The sequence below is a fragment of the Mytilus galloprovincialis genome, chromosome 6 (assembly GCF_965363235.1).
Source record: "Mytilus galloprovincialis chromosome 6, xbMytGall1.hap1.1, whole genome shotgun sequence".
Taxonomy (NCBI): domain Eukaryota; kingdom Metazoa; phylum Mollusca; class Bivalvia; order Mytilida; family Mytilidae; genus Mytilus; species Mytilus galloprovincialis.
Window position 1 is genome coordinate 21,124,470 of NC_134843.1, and position 13,746 is coordinate 21,138,215.

General features: G+C 30.8%; 1 long non-coding RNA gene across 1 annotated transcript; it reads right to left on the reverse strand.

Moving 5' to 3' along the window:
- Window positions 1–1,558: 1,558 nt before the first annotated feature.
- Window positions 1,559–13,503, reverse strand: LOC143078030 (uncharacterized). The gene is made up of 6 exons (XR_012979007.1): window positions 13,445–13,503; window positions 8,223–8,286; window positions 7,287–7,564; window positions 4,530–4,686; window positions 3,766–3,897; window positions 1,559–1,962 (listed from the first exon to the last, which is right to left on the reverse strand). It is a non-coding gene; the product is annotated as an uncharacterized LOC143078030 (long non-coding RNA).
- Between the last annotated feature and the right edge of the window lie 243 nt (window positions 13,504–13,746).

Consider the following 13,746-nt stretch of genomic DNA (forward strand, 5'->3'; position numbering starts at 1 on the left):
ATATAAATTTGACTTTTGAATTATTATGCTAAGTCTGATAAATTAAATGAGTATTCTGTTGCTTTGATACATGATATATTATATATTAAGGCATTTAAAAAGTGTTTTTTTTGCAATATTTTGATTTTTAAAGCCCCATATGTTGATAGTTGAAATTTTTCAATTTTAACGTCAAATTTTAACACGCAATGTTGAATATAGAATTTATCATACTGTCTATAATATATATCCTAGTGCCATGAAACTTTGTAAGCAGTCTCATAGTTTATTAAGCTTAGGTCATACCAAGTTTTATTAAGATTGGTCAATTTTTTCTATCCTACTAGGTCCGAGTACACAGTTATCGTCCCTTGATTTTCGTTGTCCACGAATATAGTCCCTAGTGTGGACAGTATGTTACTTGTCAATTTTTTTTTATACCCCTTCCAAATTTATTCATTTATGTTTTATGCCTCAAGTAGCAAGAAGGGGGATAAAATTACACTGTAACAAAATTTGATTCATGAATTATAATGTAAAGTAGTGATTTGGTCCAGTTGAAAAAGGTCAAAAATTAGCATTTCGGAAGCTGTCAAAAGATTTCAAGCCCCCTTTCACATAAAATTGTTCATATTTTGAGTTAGAGCTGATGAAGTTTTCTATAATTTTGATATAATTTGTCCCAAAAGTAGTACAACACACTGTAAAAATATTATGGAAAAAGCGCAGGTGGGATTTTTTTATTTCCATTTATTGTCTAAAGGAAATGCACTACGAAATAACTGTGTACTCGACCCAACATTGCCGAAAATGGCGCGAAACTATGTCGTAAACAATAATAACAGTATAAATGTAAATAAAATATGACTACGATCAAAACGTGTTCTATTTTATCATTTTGGTGCCTAAAGTAATCAGAAAAGGTATTGTCTACATTTATTTTATGTCTTATTTGAAAATCGTTAAACCAACTACCGAAAAATGCCCGAGTTGCGCAATATTAAAAAAAGGCGTTTTAGATCGGGCCTCGTTAACACGCGTTTCTTTTACAATATGTTGCTATTCAATGGGGATGCATAGAAATCACCCATCCCGTGCGCCACATTGGCCGTCCGTGTCACACTCTGTACACCTAATATTAATCTACAATTAATGGGAAACGTTTTGACAAATTTCAACCAATCTTGCACAGATTCTACTTCAGGACATTAAGATGAGTACTTTCATTTATCTTTTTTGAAATTATCGATGTGGTTGTTTGTCCTTATTAACGGATGTATTTTTGGCCTTTCTGATGGTATCATTTTGTTAATCCACTATCACTTGTAAACGACGCTACAGAATTTTTCCAAACCTCACAGAGGTATAAAAACAAAAACGCACAGAGAAGAAAATATAGTAAGATATCATATTTTGATACAATATGTTGCAACTGTCGACCCACTTATCATTTATTTCATCCTTTTAAATCATCAACATTTTTGTACTTGAATGTAACATTTCAAGGAACATTATTTAAGATTTTTGCAAGGTTTATAAAACAACCATTAAACGTAGGAAATTCTGTGGACACGATAAGGGAAAAAACATCAACACCGTCAACAACAAAACATTGAAGAACTATTAAAATAAGGGATCTAGATCTTAAAATGTTAAAATATTCGTTGAACATAGATATATTTCATATTGTTTTTTATTTACTACAAAACATGTATTTCTCATTCAACCAAAATACTGCAATGTTGCAATGCTCTTTAAACAAAAGGAGAGACTTCCATAAAATAAGCGTTGCTCATAAAGGTGGAATGATATCTTCATCGCCATTTGGTTTTTTATCTGTGTCCTCTGTGCCATCACCTGGTTTTCTGTCATCTGTTGTGGCATTCCTTCTATCCAGGATACGATTTCTAGCAAGTAACAGTAACACGGGAATCATTAAGCTTGATAGTGCACCAAAAATTATTGTAATCAGATTGTTGATATCTAAATCAAATAAAATGATTTAGAATTAATTTTTTTTTGTCGGTTTTCTCGTTTCTTTCTAAGATTTTGAATTCGATTTGTGCATGTAAGTATTTTAAATATTTTCAAGCATGCGCATCGATATTTGGCTTTGCTTTCGATTTAAAAAGATAAGATTTCACAAAAAAATTCTAAAGACGACTAGTGAGCAATAGAGAAAATACTAATGCTAACGGAGTATTTCATATTTGGAATGATTAGCATGATTTTATTAGAAAGAATATATTTAAAAAAATGTTTGAGTCGCAAGAACTGGGATGAATGTCCCGGGCATGCTCATGAAAAAACAAGTACAACATGCATTCATTGAAATGGTTGTATATGGTAATGATCTAAACTGTGGGCAGACTACTAAACTGCTCATGGAAATTTGAGTGTTTTCTAGGAAAATAAGCTACCTATAGATGGTTTCAAGTCAGGTGGTTGTAAGTCAAGAATCTTACAGTTGTTATCAATTTTATTGATGATTTTGAGTTTTTTATTTTGCCATTAGATTATTTACTTTCCGTTATGAATTGTCATCGGTATTTTTGTTATTTTACTGTTTCCATAATTTAAAAAGTACATGACTCGCCTCTATTACGTATATTGAATTTAATAACATGAATCCAACCGGAAACGACTGCGTGTTTATATACTCCTTGCTATACAGTGTTAAATTTCTAAAGTTTGGTCAATATAATGAAATGTTGTTCAATGTTCGAATTTCGGTAATTTATTGATAAAATGTAAAGATAATTCCAACTTCAATAAAGCAGTATTCCACTAACAAGAAAAACCCAAAAAAAAACAATTCACCCACAAAATTAACACGATTTGACTATTTCTTTTTCATCAAAGCTCTCAAATGATCAATGTGTTTGACTTTGTGAACCATCGATCACAAGAACACGTGCAGTGACCATACCATTTTTTTTGCTTTGCCGTTTAGTAGGGGTTTGTTGTTGTTTTTTATATTTTTAAATCTTGATTATCTCAATTATGAGATGACAAAAAGATTCATGTATGTTAATCACTTGGGAATTAAAATTCAATGAATAAAATTTTTTAATAGAAGTGAACATAATTCAGTTACACCTGGATCATGCAGCTTGGTCAATTGATTCCTAAACAAAGATTTGTATGTTTTTTCCGAGTTCTAGAAGAAACAAGGCTTCACTTTATATTCATGTTTTGTATATCCTAAAATACTTATAATAAGTATTTACGAATTCTACTGATGCAGTTATAACGTGCCCTTTTGTAATTTTCATGCCATAAATTAAAAAAGGAAACCCCATTTAAACTGGGTTTGTTTTACACCAGAACACAGGGACGTTCCCAAAAAAGCAGGAAATACATGTATCCTACATTTCCTGACTTGTGCCCAACCTGTTCAGAGATAAAGTAGATATATTTTAAAGCACAAGTCTGGCCATTTGTTGGAGGCCGTGTCCTAGCCTTTAATTGCTTATATATGCTACCAGTTTATTTTAACTCTGGTGGATAGTTGTCTCATGGCAATCATACCACATTTGTCTCATCGTAAATTTTTTATGTGCTATAGCGGGGTTGCGTGCAAAATCGTAGGTACTACGAAGTGCTACGTAGATTATTGTCTATTGAACGTGTAGCTAGCCCACAGTTTCTAAAAAGATAATAATAGCAGCTATGTAGTAGGTACGATATTGAACGCATCCCTGGTTGTTCTTCTAGATCACTGATATTGCTTATTTCAGGGTAACAAAATCACGTGATTATAGCGAAATGGGTGATAAACATTACCTACAGTACTATCAGAATCTTCATCTGGCTTATTTTCTGTTACAAATACTATACTAGTACAATGATTATCTGGGCTGCAATTAATCACCTCGTCGATACTCGTATAAGGTGTCCACATCTGGTCCTCGGGTCCTTGAAAAATAAGTTAAATCAGCAATGATAAAAAAAAGAGTAAAACAAGAATGTAAAGCATTAGAAAAATTGATACTATTCGACATGATGCAAAATTTACAAGAGATAAATACAAATACTCTTGAAAAAATAATCAAAAATTGGTAAACATTGATTGAAAAACTAGATAGAACACTGATTTATAAAAAAACCCTCAATTTCTTAGATTTATGATTTAATCTTATCCATAAACAGACCCTTCCAAATGTAAGGCAGTAAATTACATAATAACTTTGGTAATATTTACTTGTCTCCATCAATTTTCTAAGTCGAGTACCTATCATGTAAACTGTTTGTAAATACACTATTTTGTGTTTAATTCTATACGACTGAGAACTTCAGCACTACTCTCATTATAAAATGTATCCATCTAAGATTCTTAAACAAATTAACTCTAAAACAGGAAACCAGTCTTCGTTCGACAAATTTAAGATGAATCAGTCTTCAGTAATATTTTTTGATGACTATTCAAAAAGAATTGTTAGGTCGTATTTATTCCTGGCTTATAAAGAAATGCTAACCAACAGCAATTTTATTGCTGTTTGTCATCCCAAAGTCACTTGGCTTATGATGAAAATATACAATAGACAAACCTGCTTGTTTTGTGCGTACCCTGATGGTCGGGCTCTCGTTAAAAGTGTCATTAAAGATGTGCACGGTTATATTCAACATAAAAGCATTGTGTGAACAGAGAGACAATGGAAGTCTGGCTTTTGACCAAGTACAATCAAAAGGTATTTCCTCTGATAACTGAAATAGAAATAAAACTTAAATTAACGAATTAAGCAGGAATTGAAAAAGAAAATGATTGTATGTCTTAATCTAGACAGGTTGTTTATAAAAACAGACACTAATACAAATGTGTGGTCAACATGTTTTGTGTGCCAGACAACAAGATACAGTTAGACATGTACATATATATGAAAAAAAATGATAAGGGTTCCGCGGAACTCAGTGTCTCGCCTACGTTTGCCTACTTTTGCTGTTAATCGCACACTCAACAAAAATGATGAAAAAAATCAATAAAAATATTCCTCTCGATACTATCTTTTGATTGTCATTTTTTTTGGTCAATTTCATTAAATATCATGGTCTGATTTCAAGAATCCCTCAGACTATGAAAAAATGCCTTAAGGATCCTCAATGCCCTTCAACTTTGTACTTATTTGGCTTTATAATATTTTGATATGAGCGTCACTGATGAGTCTTATGTAGACGAAACGCGCGTCTGGCGTACTAAATTATAATCCTGGTAACTTTGATAACTATTAAAGAGAACTGTTTAAAGCAAGATTTGGATAAGCCTGATAATGGTGATATTTTTTCAAAGAGAATTATAGGTAATGTGAAAGCAAAATTGGTATATAAAAATTTAGTAAATAAAGTTATTGAACTACCAACAGTCATATTTTCGAAATGGGAAGAACTTTTGATTATTGATTTAACAGAATGGTCAGAATATGTCAGGATAACCAAAAAATCCTGTAGAGATGTTTATTTAAGAACCTTTCAATACAAATTTCGGCATAGAATCATAGTAACTAATACCTTTTTATACAAAATTAAATTAAAAGACACCAAGATGTGTACTTTTTGTAAACTTGGTGAAGAAACCATTGAACACCTTTTTTTTTGAAAGCCCAATAACTTTTCAATTGTGGCAGTTTTTTTCAAATGTAGTAAATCTTTTTTTTTAAACTTTGTTATTAACAAAGAGAATATGTTTCTTGGTTTCCAACATGAAAGTTTATTACTGAATCTGTTAGTCATAATTACAAAGAATTATATGTACAAATGTAAATTCAATGAAACAAAACCAAATATGGTTGGGTTAAAGAATAGAATAAAAACATACCAATAACATTATATTGCATAGAAAAATAACAGAGTCCAAGTGTGTGAAAAATTTTGGTCTCCTTTACATGTAATATTTAACTAATTATTGTTACATATAAATGAGAAATTTTTATTTTTATTTTTATATTATGAGAAAAAATTTATCCTTGAGCTTTTTTTTTAAAATGTAAGTCAAGATACATATTGTAGTATAACAAATGAGTGGAGAGTATTTGTATTGTATGAGAGAAAGTCCGAGAGCGAGAAAATATTACCAAATAAAACTAATATGTAACCTTAAATATTATAATTGTAAAAATCAATTTGTCAGTGATAAAAATTGTATACTGATTTATTTTCTATAATATGTAACCCCTTAATACCCTTGTCAGGTTGTATGTAGGGGTGCATGTATGCTAAATCCTGACTTTTGAAAAACAAATACAAGATAAAAAAAAAAAAAATGTTATGATTGTCAGAAGCTATTGTCCAAGTTTGGTAAAAATCCAGGATAGTTTAAGCATCTTAAAAATGTTTTAAAAACTTTAACTGCAGACTGTATGTAATGTCAACTGGAAGAAAAACTAAGTTCAATTATAGGTAAAATACAGAAAAAATTGGGAATTTCATTTTTACAAAATTTACTTCTGGATACTATCTTATGATCATAAACAAGCCTCTGTCCTGGTTTGGTTCAAATCCAGGATAGTTTAAGAAAGTTATTAAAGTTATTAAAATTATAAAAACTTTAACCACAGAGTGAATGTTATGTTTCCTGGCAGAACAAAACTAAGTCCCTTTATAAGTAAAATACGGAAAAAATGGAACTTTATTTTTACAAAATTTACTTTTGGATACCATCTTCTGATCATAAAACAAGCTTCTGTCCAAGTTTGGTACAATTCCAAGATAGTTCAAGAAAGTTATTAAAATATCCAAAACTTTAACCACAGAGTGAATATTTGTGGACGCCGCCGACGACACCGACGCCGACGGAATGTAGGATCGCTATGTCTCGCTTTTTCGACTAAAGTCGAAGGCTCGACAAAAAAACAATAGCTACATATTTTTTCACCTGGGAAATAATAAAGTAAATACAAGAACAGTCTTATCTAGCATTAATTTCTTTTACATACAGACGACAGAATTCTGGTAAGATCAAACAATATTCCTATCAAACAAATTTGGTGCTTCTTTTTGTAATTGATTGACGTGAAAATGGTGACCGTAGCACATTTTATATGAAACATGGAAGTGCACCATTCTAAAAGTGTGTGCATGATTTACAACTTTTGTTTCTTTGTGTTCTTGGCCCATTGTAATTTCAAGATTGGGTCCTATTTAAATGGACAGGTTCATTGTTTAGACTTATATCTGAAAACCCTCCGCATATCCGATCAAAATTTTGAAAAAGAACAGATATCATGATTATACAAAGAACTGTCATTCATGTTATTCATCTACATTTTCCTAAATGGAGTGATACAATACAGTCTCCCTACCTAAATACTTACTGCGGATCCGAACACTGTTTCATTGTTGTGCACCGATGGTTCCTGCTTTTCGATCGTTATTGTATTATTGCCCTCTGCATCACACGGTACGAATAGATCCATGACCTCATAGCACAAATGTGAATATTTTTTTGTGTTGTTTTCCTCTTTGTATCCAGTCAATACAATAGAACATGGCGGATGTAAAGGGTAATTATCTGATGTAATGACAAAAGTCATGTTTTCTAAAACTCCATAATGTTGATTACATTTGTGTCCATACTGTCTTCCCAATACCACTAACATAAGTAAAAGAATTACATATATGAAATAAGAATTAAAGTAACGAAACAAATATCAGAAATAACTTTTGTGAAAAAATGGCCTATCATGTATCAACCTAAGGTCGAAATGGGTTTACCTATTATTTAAAAAATGGATACTGCAAAATTAGTTAAAACAAATAAAAACACATATAAATGGGTTGCAATCGTATAAATTAACTGTGGAAAAATATTACAGAGACTTGTGGCAATGTACAAAATCCATTTGTCATTTTGAACAATAAAATATGTTTAGATATAAATGATCATAAATGTACAGAATGAAGAACTCATATATTGACAGATATAGACGAATGTATATATTGACATTTTTAGTTGTTTTCCTGATTCTCTCAACATTTTGGTGTATTTATTTCAGACAGACATTTAATGGCGTCAGGAGCCAGCAAATGTATCATGCAAAAAACTCAGCATGAATACGATATAATAAATCAATTCTATGAATATCTTAACAGGATGATTTGATGGCAACATATATTGAAAACGTTTTACGTTATTTATAATTTTTGACAGTTCACATAATAACTTCATGATATTGTCTGGGAGTTTTCTTCAACTCTCTCTTTCTTATAAGTCCGGAGCTATCATGCAACAGTATTATTCAAAAACTTACATTTCTTTTGATCGATTTCAGGAAATCCGTATCCAGAAGACACTATCACGACGACGAATACCAACTATAAATGTAAATGATCTTGGATTAAAATAATTGTTATTTCGATATTGGATTAAAATAAAATAAATCTACAATTAGAAATAAGACTGCGGGATACATACATTGTAATGTTATTTGTACGGTACCCGGTTGCACCACATAACGACATAAATGTTTTTCAGTGCGGCTCATGTATAATAAAATAAATGTAGTGAAACATTTTCCTGGCTTTAGATTAGCCTTTCGTGTACAAAAGCAAGGGAAGACAGTAAAGGAGAAGATTCACGAAGGGTTAACATTGGCCCTAAATGTTTAATGTTTTTTTTTAAATCGGGCCAAAAAATTAGAAATTTCATATAAAAATACTTGTGATAGTACCTTTGAGACTGAAATATACCTTTTGGTACTAAATTATAACCCTGGTACCTTTGATAACTATTTACACCACTGGGTCGATGCCACTGCTGGTGGACGTTTCGTCCCCGAGGGTATCACCAGCCCAGTAGTCAACACTTCGGTGTTGACATGAATATCAATAATGTAGTCATTTTTATAAATTTCCTGTTACAAAACTTTATATTTTTCGAAAAAATAAGGATTTTCTTATCCCAGGCATAGATTACCTTAGCCGTATTTGCCACCACTTTTTGGAATTTTGGATACTCAATGCTCTTCAACTTTTTACTTGTTTGGTTTTATAAATATTTTGATTTGAGCGTCACTGATGAGTCTTATGTAGACGAAACGCGTCTGGCGTACTAAATTATAATCCTGGTACCTTTGATAACTATCTTTATAATTTTGGAAGCTATGACCCTTAAATATACATTATTTTTATTTTAGGTCAATATCGGTAAACTTTCACCAAAAGTTTAATTGTTTTTGGCATAATTAATCTTTGCCGTCATTCACGACCCAAAAAGTTTTTATATTGAGGAATTTAATATTAAATTTGAAATCTTTTGGTTACTAAAAATTTTGAATCGTAGGTGGCGGTCAAGGTTTTCCGAAAGCTTTTAGGTCTGAAAATTGCACAAAATCATCATATTTTGACAAAATGTCCAAAATGGGCCTAATTTGAAGAATATCATGTACTTTTATGAAAAGAACTGATTTATTCAGCATTAAGCTTTTGAAATAGACCCGTTTACGAACCAAATGTTTTGGTGTTTTATGACAAAGTTGATATTTTAGGCCATTTTTGGCCATAAGTGAACCTTGTCTTTTAGGAGCGCTGTGATTGGATGTAAGGATATTTCTTTCTCTTCATTTATCAATACTTAAGTATGTATAGTAAGTATTTTTTATTTACAACATAATTTTGAAACTCATTGACATATTTTAATTCGAGCTATTCGAAAAGGTTTCAAATTTTGATACTATGCAGAATATGAATACCATAAACTAGCTCCGTTCGAAGGTTGTTATAAGATACCATTTTTTTTTTTATTTATTTAGAAAGTAAGTATTGTCGATAATGGAAGAATAGGAAGAATATAATACATGTACTGCGTTCCCTTTACAAATGTCAATTTTTGAACCTCTATACAATTATATTCGGAGTATTTTTACAACAATATCATTTTTTTTAATATATTACTTTTTCTTCTATAAGAGCATCCGAATGTTATTACTAATCAGTTAGATTTTAAGAAAAATGGTTCTGTTACGTGTTTATCCTCATTGTTAACTTTAATGGTCGATATAATTGGTCGCTAACTTGATTGGTCGCTAGCTTGAGTCTGGTATTTAAACAGCCGGTTTCCAGTCCAAATAAAGGAGGTGGGAAGTCATTTTTCTTCTAATTGGCGCAATCGTATGTTGTTTTTTTTTGGCGCAAATGATACCATGTAATTTTAAAACAAGTGGCGCAAACGTAGCATTGGAGAAAAAAGTTGTGGAGCACTGAAAAGGACGCATTTTTGGCGCAAACGGATCTCTGCCCTTGTACGATAGGGATTATATTTTTTTAATTACTACTTAGTATACATGTATTAACTTTTTTAAAACTTGCTTTATTATATATTGTAGGGTTTTGAAATGAATAAAAATTTAATTGTTGAGAATTGCCGCTATAATGTTATAATAGATTTCAAGTTCTGATAATTGTCATTAAAATGTTGATGTCGATTTTGAATTAAGATAAATGTCACTTAAATATCACTGTTCATATTAATCCCGATAACAATTGTTACTAAAATTATATTGTGGATTTTATATTATGATAAATTGAAGGCGGCATTTGTTGAGAACATCAGATTTATAGAGCGGCAAAAGATACCAAAGGGACTGTCAAATGCATAAGTCGAAAATAATAACTGAAAACGCCGCAGGAAAACACGAAATCAAAGAGCTGATAGCTCTGAGGTGGAAGAAGGTGAATAAAAGGTAATTTGAATAACCATAAAAGCAGCCCGACTAACCCAGGCTGCTTTGTTCCGTTTATTGTTTTTGAGATACGGAGGGACATATGAAACCCCCCTCTTTTTTTCTTAAAAAAACTAAATATCACTAAAAAAAATTTGAATCAAAACCAAAAAGTATACAGATCTTTAGATTAATATAACAAAGAAGTGTGTAAAGTTTTAAGCAATAATCATAAATTGTTTTTGAGATACGGCGCGACATGTAAAAAAACCCTCCCCCTTTTTACAAAATACTAAATAACTGAAATAAAAAAATTTGACTTCAACAAAAAGTATACAGATGTTTATATTAATATAACAAAGAAGTGTGTAAAGTTTTAAGCAAAAAAAAAAAAAAAAAAAAAAAAAGAAGAAGAAGCAGAAGAGTTTGTTTGCGCTTGCAGTTTTTAAATCCTATATTTATTAAAATAAATCAAAATCAAATGTCCTGAAATATTTATATGAATTATTATCTTCCATCCATAGTTTGTCTTTACTTGTTTAGTAAACAAATTAATATCCATTTAGACCACTATTTACATTTTCACACAAGTAAACTAATTTGGCTATAAATAGATCAAAGCATATCTGTGTAGAATCTCTAATCTAAAATCGTAATTGTTATAATTTTATTTCTTTAAATAATCAAATTTAAATTTATGAAAATAATCATGATTGATAAAATAGTATTGCATAAAGATAACGTTTTCGGAAGACTATTTATGTTTAGATCATGGTTCTAAAGGCTTCTTCACACATTTGTAAACAAACCAATATGGCCGCCACACGTGATTACCTTGCACATGTGAAACAAATATTTCTGACAAAAGTCAGATTTCTGTTGTCAAAAGGGATTTAAATTTATATTGCAATAAATTATTCAGAAAGAGGTACATTCAATTTAGATTATATTTCTTCTTCTATGAGCATTTAGAGTTTAATCAAAATTCTCCCAACAGCAACGTACTGCTCTTGTCAACTGAGTCTTGAATAATTTTATAAATACATTTTTGTAGATTCAAACCATTTGAAGTAGAAAGGCATCTAATTCACATGACAAAGGAAAACAATGAATAAAGACAACAATTTAATGAGAAATAGATCCTTTCTATTTATTAAAAGCAAAATCTTCTTGTCTGAAAATTCGTAACTTCAAGGGCGAACATGTAAACAGGGCGAGTTGTCCCGATACCAAATTCACGCATGCGTACTTCAAATATTTGCAGTAAAAACATCCGTTTACAAGTAAACAAATAACGTTCATGTAGATGAGATGAAATCTAATAATTTACATAAATAAAAGCGTATATATTTACGATAGTGATTGTTTTTCAATCCTAATTTACAAATTAAATGATTCAGATGCTTAATCATGTGTAAAAATCGGTGTCAGGATTCAGAAGTTGTTATGAAATTGTAATACACAAAAATGAATGCGGCATACGGAGAATTCAAAGATTTTAAAGTCGGCACCATTGGCCTTCAGAAGACTTTAAGTCTTCTTCCACCAAAAATGACATAAGGAGACGCAGCAGTATACAGAACACCCCAGCAACACGCAATCCAACACAGTCTATAGTTCAAAATAAATAAAACCAATACCTTGGTTGTAGCGTAATCAAACTGAATGATCACTAACAAGACATGCATAAAATCACAAGGAAATCGGCGCGTTAAATTTACGCGAAACATTTTCCACGATTGCACGGCAGACATTCCAAGTGTCCGCAAAATTTACAAAGTACCCACTTTTGTGCAGACACATAATCAAATTTTGTTTAAAATTGAACATTTTTAAATTTTTAACAGGAGAAATTTTAGGCACATCACTTGGTAACAACTAGTAAGAACCACTGACCTATACACGTATAGACTGTTCCTGTCGAGCACATATATACAAACTGTTAATCCAGACTAAATAAGGCCGTTAGTTTCTCGTTTGAATTGTTTTACATTACCTTTTCGGGGCATTTTATAGCTGACTATGCAGTATGGGCTTTGCTCATTGTTGAAGGCCGTACGGTAACCCATAGTTGTTAAGTTCTATGTCATTTTTGTAGAGAGTTAACTCATTGGCAAATACACAACATCTTCTTTTTTTATATGCTTTATACCACCTGAAATACTCCTTTAAAGAAAATACACAATTATCAGACATTTGGTGCTATTTATGTTTCAGTAAAATAGCTAGACACCTCTATATAAATATATCCTTACACTTGATTTAAAACAAAATTACTCGGAATGTAATACCATTGAAAAGTTTGTTCGCAGAAATGTCATACCTGTCAAAATGCAAATTCGCGCAAATGTACCTCATAACATGAAATAATCAACAAACAGATCTATAGAAACAATATTGACCAAAAACTTGCAATAAAAAAGAACCCAAATGACAATGGTTTCATCTCTCAGTACTCGTTATTATGAAATAGTAAGTCGAATTCCAATTCTATTTTATATTTGAGAAACAAACTTAAAAGCTTTAAAATATGCATTTAATATAAACATTTTATGCACACATAAACTGAATTATTACACAATTAAATTCAAATTTCGATCGTTAAAGAAAAAACAATACATGAACAATCTTCCTTTTTTTTTTTTATAAAGATAGCAATCACAGGTAACGTTTGATTCATCATGAAATTGTTAAGACATACACACCCGTGATTTATTTCTAAATACAGCAACTTAAGCATTTATAAAGCAAGTTCAACTTATTTGTAAACATCTCTCCGAAAAAAAAATTATCAATTTAAGAAACAATCTTACCGTAGCATGTATTATAACTCGTGTTTGTGCCATTGCATGTGTTCATTAAAAATCATTATCATTAATATATTTCACATACTTTGACAGATGTGAAATGTACATCTTGGACCATTAACACTAATCATAACGTTCTTCTTGACATAAAGTAATATGGTGTCACGGAAATTTTATTTACAAACAGTATACAACATTAGAGATATGCATCAATAATAAATCATTTGTCGGGTAATGAATTTGTTTTGATAAATCCATATATATTCTTGCAAAAGAATTATTTATTTTCCCCGACAGTAATATGTTTG